The sequence below is a fragment of the Panulirus ornatus genome, chromosome 70 (genome assembly GCF_036320965.1).
Source record: "Panulirus ornatus isolate Po-2019 chromosome 70, ASM3632096v1, whole genome shotgun sequence".
NCBI classification, from domain to species: domain Eukaryota; kingdom Metazoa; phylum Arthropoda; class Malacostraca; order Decapoda; family Palinuridae; genus Panulirus; species Panulirus ornatus.
Window position 1 is genome coordinate 2,228,255 of NC_092293.1, and position 14,177 is coordinate 2,242,431.

Below are 14,177 nucleotides of genomic sequence, written 5' to 3' on the forward strand. Positions count from 1 at the left end.
CATTTTCACAAAAGAGTAATATTCAAAATTCAGCAAACGACAATACAGCCACCATTATAGTTCATCCTCCATGACTATAATGTTACGAGATAAATCAATAACAATAACATTAGAATCATCTTGATAATAAACTTTCATTGACTATGTAAATATTATGAAAATATAGCCTCCATATCAACATATTTGCCATGACAATTTAGCCATTATGATAATATAGCCACGATGACAATATATTCAACATAACAATAAGCCACCATGATTATATAACTGATATAACAATATAGTCAACGCAAAAATAAAGAGACATTTGAATTATATTCACTACGGCATTATATCCTCCAGGACAATATAGTCTCCATGACAAAATAGCGATCAATATAGGACTTATCATTACAATAGAGTCAACTTGACGGTACAGCCAATAGAACAAAGCAACAACCATGAAAATGTACATACCATAACTATATTGCTACCTTAAAAATGCAGTCAACATGACAAAACAATCACAATAAAATATAATCGTCGTTACAATATAGTTACCATAATCACTGACCAATCATGATCGCCGTTACAATATAGTTACCATAATCACTGACCAATCATGATCGCCGTTACAATATAGTTACCATAATCACTGACCAATCATGATCGCCGTTACAATATAGTTACCATAATCACTGACCAATCATGATCGCCGTTACAATATAGTTACCATAATCACTGACCAATCATGATCGCCGTTACAATATAGTTACCATAATCACTGACCAATCATGATCGCCGTTACAATATAGTTACCATAATCACTGACCAATCATGATCGCCGTTACAATATAGTTACCATAATCACTGACCAATCATGATCGCCGTTACAATATAGTTACCATAATCACTGACCAATCATGACAATATAATCAGCAGGATGACAGAGTGTCTTAACAACTAAACTGTTGTTGTGGATATGTTCCATGGGATTGTATTACCGTAGTAGCTACATTGTCAAGGTTATTATATTTTCATGGTAGCTACATTGTAATAGTGACGATATTGGCATGGTGGCTCTATTGTTATTTTCAATATAATGCCATCCTAACTACATTATCTTGTTCGCTATATTTACTTGCTGGCTATATTGCTATGGTTAATTTTGTCGTTGGGGATATATTTTGTTATTAACAACCATTTTGTTTTAATCATATGATCACGATAACATTCTCATGGCAGCATATTTGGTAATGTGAGTGCAAGTGTATGGATGTCATATTATCATGTCATTATAGTGTTATGGTTTTTATACTGTGATGGTGTTTATGTCAGCCTCCTGATGATATTATCATGATTGATATATAATTATGATAACTAAATTATAATGACGATTATATTTCATTGTGACAATTTTGTCATGTTGCCTACATTTTCATGGTAGGTATATTGTTATGGCAGGTATATTCTTATTGTTGTTTCATTGTTTTATCAGCTATACTGTCAAGGTGACTATATCTTGATGAGAAATCTTGTCTTGGTCGCTATTTTGTCATGGACACTATATTGTCCTGGAGCCTATATGTTTGCTTTGATCCGAGACTATTTTGTCACAGCATCAATATTGTCAGGTGCTTATATTGCCATGATGAATATAATTTGAAGGTTTCCTTATTGTTGCGTTGACTGTATTGTTATATCACTTATATGATCATGGCTATATTGTTATAGTGAATATATTGCCGTCGTGGCAGACATCATCTGAGAATATATCTCTCCTTTATCTCTATTAACTTAACTATCATCTATTATCATATCCTGGTGAACGATCGCATTACACAAGTGATGTGCTGGTGAACGATCGCGTCATAGAAGTGGTGTGTTGGTGAATGATCGCGTCACACAAGTGATATGCTGGTGAATGATCATGTCATACAAGTGATGTGCTGGTGAACGATCGCGTCACACAAGTGATGTTCTGGTGAATGATCGCGTCACACAAGTGATATGCTGGTGAACGATTGCGTCACACACGTGATGTACGGGTTAACGATCACGTCACGCAAGTGGTGTGCTGTGGTGAACGAAAGCGTCAAACAAGTGATGTACTGGTGAACGACCGCGTCACACAAGTAGTGAGCTGGTGAACGATCGCGTCACACAAGTAGTGTGCTGGTGAACGATCGCGTCAGACAAGTGATGTACTGGTGAAAGATTGCGTCACACAAGTGATGTGCTGGGAACCGATCGCGTCACACAAGTGGTGTCCTGGTGAACGATCACATCTCACAAGTGATGTGCTGGTGAACGATTGCGTCACACAAGCGGTGTGCTGGTGAACGATCGCCTCACACAAGTGGTGTGCTGGAAAACCAATCGTGTTACGCGTTTGATGCATTGGTAAACGATTGCGTCACACAAATGATGTGCTGGTGAACGATCCCGTCACACAAGTCGTGTGCTGGTGAACGATCGCGTCACACAAGTGATTTGCTGGTGTACGATCGCGTTACACAAGTGATGCGCTGGTGAACAATCGTGTCACACAAGTTGTGTGCTGGTGAACGACCGCGTCACACAAATGATGTGCTGGTGAACGATCATGTCACACAAGTGATGCGCTGGTGAACGATCATGTCACACAAGTGATGCGCTGGTGAAGAATCACGTCACACAAGCAATGTGCTGGTGAACGATCGCGTCACACAAGTGGTGTGCTGGTGAATGATTGCGTCACACAAGTGGTGTGCTGGTGAATGATTGCGTCACAAGTGGTGTGCTGGTGAATGATTGCGTCACACAAGTGGTGTGCTGGTGAACGATCGCGTCACACAAGTGGTGTGCTGGTGAATGATTGCGTCACACAAGTGGTGTGCTGGTGAATGATTGCGTCACACAAGTAGTGTGCTGGTGAATGATTGCGCCACACAAGTGGTGTGCTGGTGAATGATTGCGTCACACAAGTGGTGTGCTGGTGAACGATCGCGTCACACAAGTGGTGTGCTGGTGAACGATCGCGCCACACAAGTGATGTGCTGGTGAATGATCGCGTCACACAAGTGGTGTGCTGGTGAATGATTGCGTCACGCAAGTGGTGTGCTGGTGAACGATCGCGTCACACAAGTGATGCGCTGGTGAGCGACCATGTTAGACAAGTGGTGTGCTGGTGAAGAATCACGTCACACAAGTATGTGCTGGTGAACGATCGCGTCACACAAGTGATATGTTGGTAAGCAATCGCGTCACACAAGTGGTGTGCTAGTGAACGATCGCGTCACACAAGTGGTGTGCTAGTGAACGATCGCGTCACACAAGTGGTGTGTTGGTGAACGATCGCGTCACACAAGTGGTGTGTTGGTGAACGATCGAGTCACACAAGTGGTGTGTTGGTGAACGATCGCGTCACACAAGGAGTGTGCTGGTGAACGATCGCGTCACTCAAGGGGAGATAAAAGAAAGAAAGTTAAGCCAGTTGATATACAACAAATGACTCAGTAACTTGTTTACCAAATGGCTGATGATGCGATTATTACACGAAAGTGCACTTGGGAACTTATCGTGTTCCATTTTCCCCGTGAAAATAAATGATTTATAAGATCTGCTGAATAATGGTCGGTTATGTATAGAGTAAGGGAAGGTGGGTAATGGAAATAATAGTGATACCCTTCATAGCGTGCTTATGCCACGAGCGATTTAGTCTCAGATTTCTTCTTAATATAATCAAGGAAACCCAGTCATGATTAAATCATTGTTTCCATCATAGACTACTATACAACAGTAGAATGTGTCTTACGTATGAGACTTTTATAGAACTAAATGTTTGAAGGGAAACATACAAGGGGATTGGCGCATAATGATTTATGAATCATCCCGAGTTCGCTTCTAGTATCCCCGACCCTTCCCATCCTCATCACTGCTGGTCGTTCCATCTTCCCCGCCTCCTTCTCCTCCTCCTCCGCCGCCGCCGCCTCTTCTTCTTAGTGGCAGTCTCTCCGGGTTGTTCGGGTCTTCCTTGGTCGGTACTAGTCTGGATCTGATACACGCTGCCGCCCTCCGATCTAACGTACAAGGTGTTGGTATCGAAGTCGATGACTCCGTTATACTGGATCAGGAAGGACTTGCCGATGGTGATGTCAACACTGTCGTCTCCCGTGTAGACTTGCTCGAGGAGGGAGTGGCGGCCCTCCATGTGAATCTTAAGGGCGCTTATACCGTTGGCCCCACGTCTCCCGTGGGGCGCCAGGGAGCGAGCAAGTTTCTCGGAGATGTAGGAATCGTCAGCGCCAGTATCCACGTAGACCACAAGAGGAGGGTCCGTCAGGTCTGGGGTCAGGTGGCCGTGCAGTGTGAGCACGTTGGCCAGCTTCTGGTCTGGGTCGGTTTCGGGTGGCTGCTGGTCCATCACGCTCTCGTCCTTGAAGAAGAACTCTGAGTGCGTCTTCTCGAACACCTGGACGGCCCTGAGTCGGCTCAACGTGACTCTGTCCACGATGAAGTCGTACTCGATTATGGGCGGCAAGTACCAGAGTTCGCAGTGGAACCGCAGGCCGTTCTCCAGCACGATGGGGACGCTGGGGATGACGCCGACGTTGCACGGGACGACACCGTTCCAGGTGAGGATCTCGTACTCTTCATAGCGGACCACATCACCAAGCAGGCCCAGTTCCATGGCCATGTCGTGGAAAACGTAGGCATGGTTGGACCCTGAGTCGACCAACAACTGGCACTGCTTGCCGTTGACTGTGACAGTGATGTAGCCCCTTTCGTCACACATGACGGAGGAGAGGCCGGAGAGGTCAGGCATGGTGCTTGCCACGGGAGGGTAGGCCAGGTAGAGGCTCACGACCCCATCCCTGGTCACGTGTGGCCGTGCCATTGTGTGCCGTCTGTCGCTTCTGTAAGGGTGAGCGCCCTTTGTGTAGTAGCTCTTAATGTGGACCCTGTTCAGCTAGCGGGTGAGGCAGCGAAACAATCCAAGAAAAACTTTTGGAGAGCCGGTGAGGCAGTGAAGCAATCCAAGAAAATATTTCTTGAGATATAACTGTACAGTAGATGATGGACCACTGAGGTAAACTTTATGGACTTGTTTATATTAAATATAGTGAAGTTATCTGAAGATCTTGACTCTAGCTTTCCCTGAACGTAGTGGAGATACGTGATGATATGTACCATGTAGGGAAGATAATGCTGTAAAGATCATGACGTGTCCAGTTGAGGGAATGGTAAATATATGCATAGGACCTGTAGGGGTATATTGAAGACAAGGTGCGTAGTGAAGATGACAGTGCTTCTGGTGGTGTCTCCTTCCGTAGTGAGCATGACAGTGACAGATAATGGTGTCTCCCTCTGTAGTGAACATGATGGTGAGAGATAGTGGTATCTCTCTGTAGTGAACATGATGGTGAGAGATAGTGGTATCTCTCTGTAGTGAACATGACGGTGAGAGATAGTGATTTCTAACTCTGTATTGAACATGACGGCAATAGTGGTGTCTCTCTGTTTTGAGCATGACTGTGAGACATATTTGTCTTTCCCTCTGTAGTGAACATGATGGTGAGAGATAGTTGTGTCTCTCTCTGTAGTGAACATGACGGTGAGAGATAGTTTTCTCCTTCTGTAGTGAACATGACGGTGAGAGATAGCGGTTTCTCCCTCTGTAGTGAACATGACGGTGAGAGATAGTTGTTTCTCCCTCTGTAATGAACATGAGAGTAGTGGTGTCTCCCTCTGTAGAGAACATGATGGTGAGAGACTATACTCTCTTCCTATGTAGTGAACATGACGGTGAGATAGTGATGTCTCCTTCTGTAGTAAACATGAAGATGAGAGACAGTGGTATCTCTCTGTAGTGAACATGACGGTGAGAGATAGCTGTTTATCCCTCTGTAGTGAAGATGAAGGTGAGAGATAGTGATATCTCTCTGTAGTGAACATGACATTGAGAGAGAGTGGTTTCTCCCTCTAGTGAACATGACGGTGAGAGATATTGGTGTCTCCCTCTGTAGTGAAGATGATGGTGAGAGACTATGTTCTCTTCTTCTGTAGTGAACATGACGGTGAGAGATAGTGGTGTGTCCCTCTGTAGTGAAGATGATGGTGAGAGACTATGTTCTCTTCTTCTGTAGTGAACATGACGTTGAGAGATAGTGGTTTCTCCCTCTGGTGAACATGGCGGTGAAAGATAGTGGTTTCTTCCTCTGTAATGAACATGGCGGTAAGAGGTAGTGGTTTCTCCCTCCAGCGAACATGACGGTGAGAGATAGTAGTGTTTCCCTCTGTAGTGAACATGACGGTGAAAGATAGTGGTGTCTCCCTCTGTAGTGAACATAAAGATGAGAGATAGTGGTGTCTCTCTGTGGAGAACATGACGTTGAGAGATAATGGTTTCTCCCTCTAGTGAACATGGCGGTGAGATACCGTAGTGTCTCCCTCTCTAGTGAACATGACGGTGATATAAACCGTACAGCTTCTTGTCATGTAATCCCACGAGTAATAGCTTAATAATCCTTACATATTAGTGATATATTTCCTTGAAGCCTTTTCTGTAGAGCTTCAGTCAGTGATGTTGTAAAAACCATCAGTTTATATGTGGGAAGAGAAAGACCGTATCTGTCTGACGGAAGTTTATATATGTCAATATGAAGGGAAGGACAGGAGAAAGTCCCTTTGTATAGAATCGTCCACTTTAGACTCACAGACGGACGCCTCTTAAACCAGTCTGGTGAAGCAGACGACGAAGAATTTCATCAACAAAAGATTCTTTTGCAGGAATTGGAAAGATATATCTTTTACCTGATCCCAAAGAAGAGGTGACATACGGTGGTAATTGTTAAACTTGAAAGTTGAGCGCCAGGAGCCGCATCAAACTAGAAAATATAGTTTTAAGTCGTGAGAGAAATAGATATAGATTTCAAAGGTGATATTTCTAAAGAGTTCAGAACAAGTTTACATTTATCATATCACATATCAGTTCACCAGGTAAAGACACCATTATAACATATTATGAAACTAATATTTGTCCTCATTCATGTACAAGGACCATCTTCTACACATGACCAATATTTCACAACCATCACAAAATGATTCACTGATCAAGCCAGTGTATGTAATGTCCTTCCTTTTCCTCAGCTCATTAGGCATTTTCCGTGACCCAACCTATATGTTATTTGTCCCCTCATTTGTGACCTTGTAGTTGTTGTACGGTGGAGTAATGCTTGACTTGCTGTACTGAGGGACAGACACACTGACACAAGCCATGTTGTAGTTGTTGTACGGTGGAGTAATGCTTGACTTGCTATACTGAGGGACAGACACACTGACACAAGCCACTATTGGATAAACAGATAAACATGAAGGATTAGTTGCCTGAAAGAATGATTTATCTATTCAAATGACTTAGTATCGGACATGATTACAAATTAAGACAACTGGTTTCCACTAAGAGAATTTCATAACGTATGAAATTCATATGAAAATTTACATGGTCGATATATGTTCTATCAAGGGTGTGAATAAATAGATTTCTAACTTTTCATTCATATTCTCATCAATTCAACCCATAAAAAATATCTTCATGACAAATAAACCCAAATAGGCGTGTGTCATAAGACCAGATCCCCTGCCAAGCTGGGACTTGGCCAAACATAAACAACCACTTTCTTATAGACGATTAGTCAAGGTTCTGGGTCGAGCACCAGGATCTATTGACTTCCGTCCGACATAATATATTTTCTCTGATCCTTCATCATCATCACCACACTCCCGGCACCCATCAATAAACCCTTCCCAAATTCCTCACTTCCTTATAAACTCGTCACTGTAGTCAACAATTAAGAAACCTAAACCGATCAAAAAGCATTACGTTGTTCAACAATGTAAACCCCAGCTAGGGTGAGCCTTAGACACTCTTACGGTATATTGTGATGGACGAAGGATTTACTTCCCAAGTAATGAATTACAGTTCCTTAATCTAGGAAGTTATCAATGATCACCATAGAATACAGATGGCAAAAGTGCATTTTCCTTGTTGATTTCTATTGGAAATACATGGGATATTATATTCATGCAGATTATCTTATGCGATAATGAATAAAATCCCATAAATTTTCTGGTGCGCAGGGTAGAGAAATGTATGTAACGTGAAACCGGTAGAATTAACATATCTAACATAAAGATTTCTATTTTGCAGGTTACATAAATGTTTTACATGTAGAAATCAGTAATATCTTCAACAATCTAAACATAATGCCATCAAATTTCATATTACAATCTTTTTATCCGGGTTTTACATATTAAGAAGATACTGCATACAGAATAGTGATGTAGTTATTATCTGCACATGTTATGAGTTTCTATTCTTCAAAACTCTAGTAAGATCCAGCGAGTATAATTTGAAAAATAGACTTTCTAATTTTGTCGTGATAAGACTTAAAGATAAATCATTAACGTTTTCCTTAAAAACATTCTTTATGAATTAGATTAAATCATTTTCTGAAGAAAAACCTATAATAGTATCAGCAAGACACAAACGATCAAGTTTGATAATCTCAAATTTATTAAATGACAAATACAGAATATTCGTGAATGTTACCAATCTTAGCGATATCAATAAAACAAATACGATACCCAAGTTTTCAAATCATCAAAAGTAATAGAAGAAGAAGCCGTCCGGAGGTAAGTTGTTTCCCCCGGCGTAAACACTTATAGGCGGAATCCGGTAACACCTCTTGAATAGCATGTGGAAGACAGAGTAGAGTGGCTAGGCTCAGAAGCATGTTCTCCACTTCAACTGACTAATGATATGTTAAGACAACACAAACCACATACATCCATTGTGAGGATGGAATCAGGGATGAAACATCTATAACTAGAAAGGTTAAAGATACAAAGATGGTGAAATACCTTTACCCGGGATCAGTAGCACCTGTGGTAATGGACACACCTTTGTAATGCTTGATCACTTACAACTGATCAACTTTAATACGAAAGTCTTAGGTATTGTCCCTCAGGAAAACTTTTTATAAATATTTATAAAACACATATACATGTTAGATATACACTATCTCTAGAATATATCTTTACCTGGGACGTGTAACACTTGTGTGGATAGACACAACTTTGTAATGCATGATCCATTACACGAAATGAACTTCACTAACGAAGAGTTATACAACGCGTCGTTGGAGAACATTAATCAAATACCTATACAGAATTTTTATGTTAGATAAAAGACATTTCTTGATACTAAACATAAGAAATGATGACGAAAGATAAGAGACGTAGATGTAAATGTTTTGTTAAAAGATCAAATACTCCTGCCTTAAACTAGCTCCTTGTATTGCATTTTCTTTTAGATATCCCAAGGAAAATATATTCTGTGGTTTGTTTATATATATGTTTATGTTTTTCACAACTTTTTTATTCTTTAATCTTTTAGGATTCAGGTATAAGGATCTTGGTTGTGAACAACCATTATAATGCAACACAACACATATTTATCATAAATAAATCATTTATCACAATAACCATTATGTTTGTACCAGATTCTTTAAGACCTCAGTCACGTTTGTTGATAAATAAGGAATTTTTCCGTCACTGACAAGTGGCTCCGTGGTGTAGTGGTTAGCACATCTGTCTAGTAAACAGCTAATCCGGGTTCGATTCCCGGCGGGGCCTTTGTTTTCAGTATTCAGGATCGGAACATATATGACTGTGGTAAACCATCATCCGACACCACTGACCTTCATCATCCAGGCCAACAATCATCCAGCAGTGACACATCCACTCCTGCTGGTGGCTGACCATCATCATCCAGGCCAACAATCATCCAGCAGTGACACATCCACTCCTGCTCGTGGCTGACCTTCATCATCCAGGCCAACAATCATCCAGCAGTGACACATCCACTCCTGCTCGTGGCTGACCATCATCATCCAGGCCAACAATCATCCAGCAGTGACACATCCACTCCTGCTCGTGGCTGACCACCACATGTTGTGCCTCGTGTGTGAAACATAAAGCCCATCATACAGTCGCCACACATCATTAACACATCTATAGTCGTGCTGCTGGACGAGTCTGAAGGTTTAATTATCGTGCCCTGGCAACCTGCCGGTGCGTCTGGTAGGTTGCCAGGGTACGATAATCAATCCTTCAGACTCGTCCACTGTGACGGTATAAGTGATAGTGAAGTGTGTATGTCAAACATACCACATCATGATGGAGGTTTTATTGATCATTAATGTTTGTGTAGGTGTTGGTGAATCATGTCAATATGTTAAACTACTTACGACTGTGTGACATATATACAGTAGAAACCTAACAAGGCTGCAGGTAGTTACTATGTTGTGGGATAACAAGGCTGCAGGTAGTTACTATGTTGTGGGATAACAAGGCTGCAGGTAGTTACGTATTTCCTTCAATTTGTTTGACGTTCAGTTACGTTGCAGTAGTGAGGCATTCTCCAACCTACAGACAACACCAATCTATGGATATGGATGAAGCTGAGGCATCTATTGTTAGGAATAGGCAGCCACGAGAGAGAGAGAGAGAGAGAGAGAGAGAGAGAGAGAGAGAGAGAGAGAGAGAGAGAGAGAGAGAGAGAGAGAGAGAGAGAGAGAGAGAGAGTAGCCTGGTGTTAGGGCCAACATAATGTTATGTTTGTGGATGACCATCTGAGGTGAAGGTGTTTTCGTCACCATAGACGACACGTTGCCAGAACTCAGCAGGTTTATCCTCCTAGTGGACCACCTCCTCCTCCATCCTCTCCTCCATATTACGTTAAGGTCCGGCTGGCTGCCCGTCTGGCCAACACACACACACACCACAACCTGAGCAGTTGTGTGCCAGCCTGGGACCCCCTGTGTACCGTGATCCATTGTACATATAACGAAGACATTTACACATCCACTGACCACCATTACGTCACCAAACCTTGAGAAATGGTTGTTGGTGGTTTGAACAATATCATCATAACTACACAACCCCAGGACAACATTCATGTGCCTCCTACACCTTCCTGGCTGCACTCCATGCAGGAGCAGGGTATGGTACACATCTCTGCAGCAAGATTATTGACTGGACTGTACCATGTCTTTCCTTCCTTACGAAGGATACCGCCTCGCCGAAGATGACTTGTCATTCCCGGTGTAACCACTTACGGGTGGAGTCCGGTAACACCTTTTGAATGGCATTATGTAAGACTCACGCACACTACCATTAATTTTTCATTAGGTATTTGTTATTATCATTTTACTGTGAGTTACATAGAGTTAGATGCATGTTGCCACGGGCTCACTGTTCCCACGGGCTACTGTTAATCAGGATGTTTGAACACGTAAGAGCTGATCTGTTATTTGAACACGTTGCTGAATGGGTGTTGACGGACTCCCATATAACCCCTGCCAGTGTGACCTGAGGGGACACACTGGCCAGCATCGTCACACTGTTCACTAGAGTGTGTCGTAGTGTGTCATAAGACTATAGCCCAGAGTACTACAGATGGACGTACACGTTTTGTTGTAATAAATCTACAAAGGCCGCCTGATCTTCATTGAGTACCACAGACGAAGAAGACCTGATTTCCTTCCTCTCAACTCAACCTTACAAATGGTGGCAGTGACGTAAGAACCCACGTGACCACACACGACCGTCACATCTACTTCATATTTCTACGTCTGGTGTTGGCAGCAGTCATACAAGCCTACCTGACACAGTCCTGGTGCTCCCTCCTGTGGACGTTAAGGGCGGAACCCACGGCCGGCTACGTGCTCCATCACCCGTACCTCAATGCATTGAATATACGCCTTTATTGCATTGCTGACACTGTGTCCCTTGCAAGAGCATCAAGACAGCGCCACCGCCGTGCAGTGTTGTCATCACATCCAGACGTGTCAAGCAAGGTCAGCCATCCTGCCAACACCAACGTGGAGGTCATCTTGTCAACCGCTCCAGAGACGCGTCATCATCAGCCGTGGCGACATCCCAGACGTCAGCATCGCGTGGTCCAGTCCTTGTCGCTCACTCAACTTTCCTGCTAGCGAGTCGCTACTCTGCACACGCCTTCACCTCGCTACACCCAGCGAGCCGCTACTCTGCACACATCTTCACCTCGCTACACCCAGCGAGCCGCTACTCTGCACACATCTCCACCTCGCTACACCCAGCGAGCCGCTACTCTGCACACGTCTTCACCTCGCTACACCCAGCGAGCCGCTACTCTGCACACATCTTCACCTCGCTACACCCAGCCAGCCGCTACTCTGCACACATCTTCACCTCGCTACACCCAGCGAGCCGCTACTCTGCACACGTCTTCATCTCGCTTCATCCAGCCAGCCGCTACTCTGCACACATCTTCACCTCGCTACACCCAGCGAGCCGCTCCTCTCCACACGTCTCCACCTCGCTACGCCACACCCGAAACGTCTAAGCGAACGAATCTCCAATTCAGATAAGAACTGTGTCAAAATGGTTCACTCTGTGAGGTATGCTCCTTTTGTGTGTTACTAGTTCCTAGTCTATAAATATATATATATATATATATATATATATATATATATATATATATATATATATATATATATATATATATATTTTTTTTTTTTTCTTTTTTTTTTCTTTGTCGCTGTCTCCCGCGTTTGCGAGGTAGCGCAAGGAAACAGACGAAAGAAATGGCCCAACCCACCCCCATACACATGTATATACATACGTCCACACACGCAAATATACATACCTACACAGCTTTCCATGGTTTACCCCAGACGCTTCACATGCCTTGATTCAATCCACTGACAGCACGTCAACCCCGGTATACCACATCGCTCCAATTTACTCTATTCCTTGCCCTCCTTTCACCCTCCTGCATGTTCAGGCCCCGATCACACATAATCTTTTTCACTCCATCTTTCCACCTCCAATTTGGTCTCCCTCTTCTCCTCGTTCCCTCCACCTCCGACACATATATTCTCTTGGTCAATCTTTCCTCACTCATTCTCTCCATGTGCCCGAACCATTTCAAAACACCCTCTTCTGCTCTCTCAACCACGCTCTTTTTATTTCCACACATCTCTCTTACCCTTACGTTACTTACTCGATCAAACCACCGCACACCACATATTGTCCTCAAACATCTCATTTCCAGCACATCCATCCTCCTGCGCACAACTCTATCCATAGCCCACGTCTCGCAACCATACAACATTGTTGGAACCACTATTCCTTCAAACATACCCATCTTTGCTTTCCGAGATAATGTCCTCGATTTCCACACATTCTTCAAGGCTCCCAGAATTTTCGCCCCCTCCTCCACCCTATGATCCACTTCCGCTTCCATGGTTCCATCCGCTGCCAGATCCACTCCCAGATATCTAAAACACTTCACTTCCTCCAGTTTTTCTCCATTCAAACTCACCTCCCAATTGACTTGACCCTCAACCCTACTGTACCTAATAACCTTGCTCTTATTCACATTTACTCTTAACTTTCTTCTTTCACACACTTTACCAAACTCAGTCACCAGCTTCTGCAGTTTCTCACATGTATCAGCCACCAGCGCTGTATCATCAGCGAACAACAACTGACTCACTTCCCAAGCTCTCTCATCCCCAACAGACTTCATACTTGCCCCTCTTTCCAAAACTCTCGCATTCACCTCCCTAACAACCCCATCCTTAAACAAATTAAACAACCATGGAGACATCACACACCCCTGCCGCAAACCTACATTCACTGAGAACCAATCACTTTCCTCTCTTCCTACACGTACACATGCCTTACATCCTCGATAAAAACTTTTCACTGCTTCTAACAACTTGCCTCCCACACCATATATTCTTAATACCTTCCACAGAGCATCTCTATCAACTCTATCATATGCCTTCTCCAGATCCATAAATGCTACATGCAAATCCATTTGCTTTTCTAAGTATTTCTCACATACATTCTTCAAAGCAAACACCTGATCCACACATCCTCTACCACTTCTGAAACCACACTGCTCTTCCCCAATCTGATGCTCTGTACATGCCTTCACCCTCTCAATCAATATCCTCCCATATGATTTACCAGGAATACTCAACAGAAATCCTCCCCTCCTTGTATCTTTTTTTTTTAACTTTCTAAAATGGGAAACAGAAGAAGGAGTCACGCGGGGAGTGCTCATCCTCGTCGAAGGCTCAGATATATATATATATATA

General features: G+C 43.1%; 1 non-coding gene across 1 annotated transcript; it reads left to right on the forward strand.

Annotated features, from left to right (window-relative positions):
* Nucleotides 1-9,585: 9,585 nt before the first annotated feature.
* TRNAT-AGU (transfer RNA threonine (anticodon AGU)) lies at nt 9,586-9,657 on the forward strand. The gene has a single exon. It is a non-coding gene; the product is annotated as a tRNA-Thr (tRNA).
* Nucleotides 9,658-14,177: the final 4,520 nt, after the last annotated feature.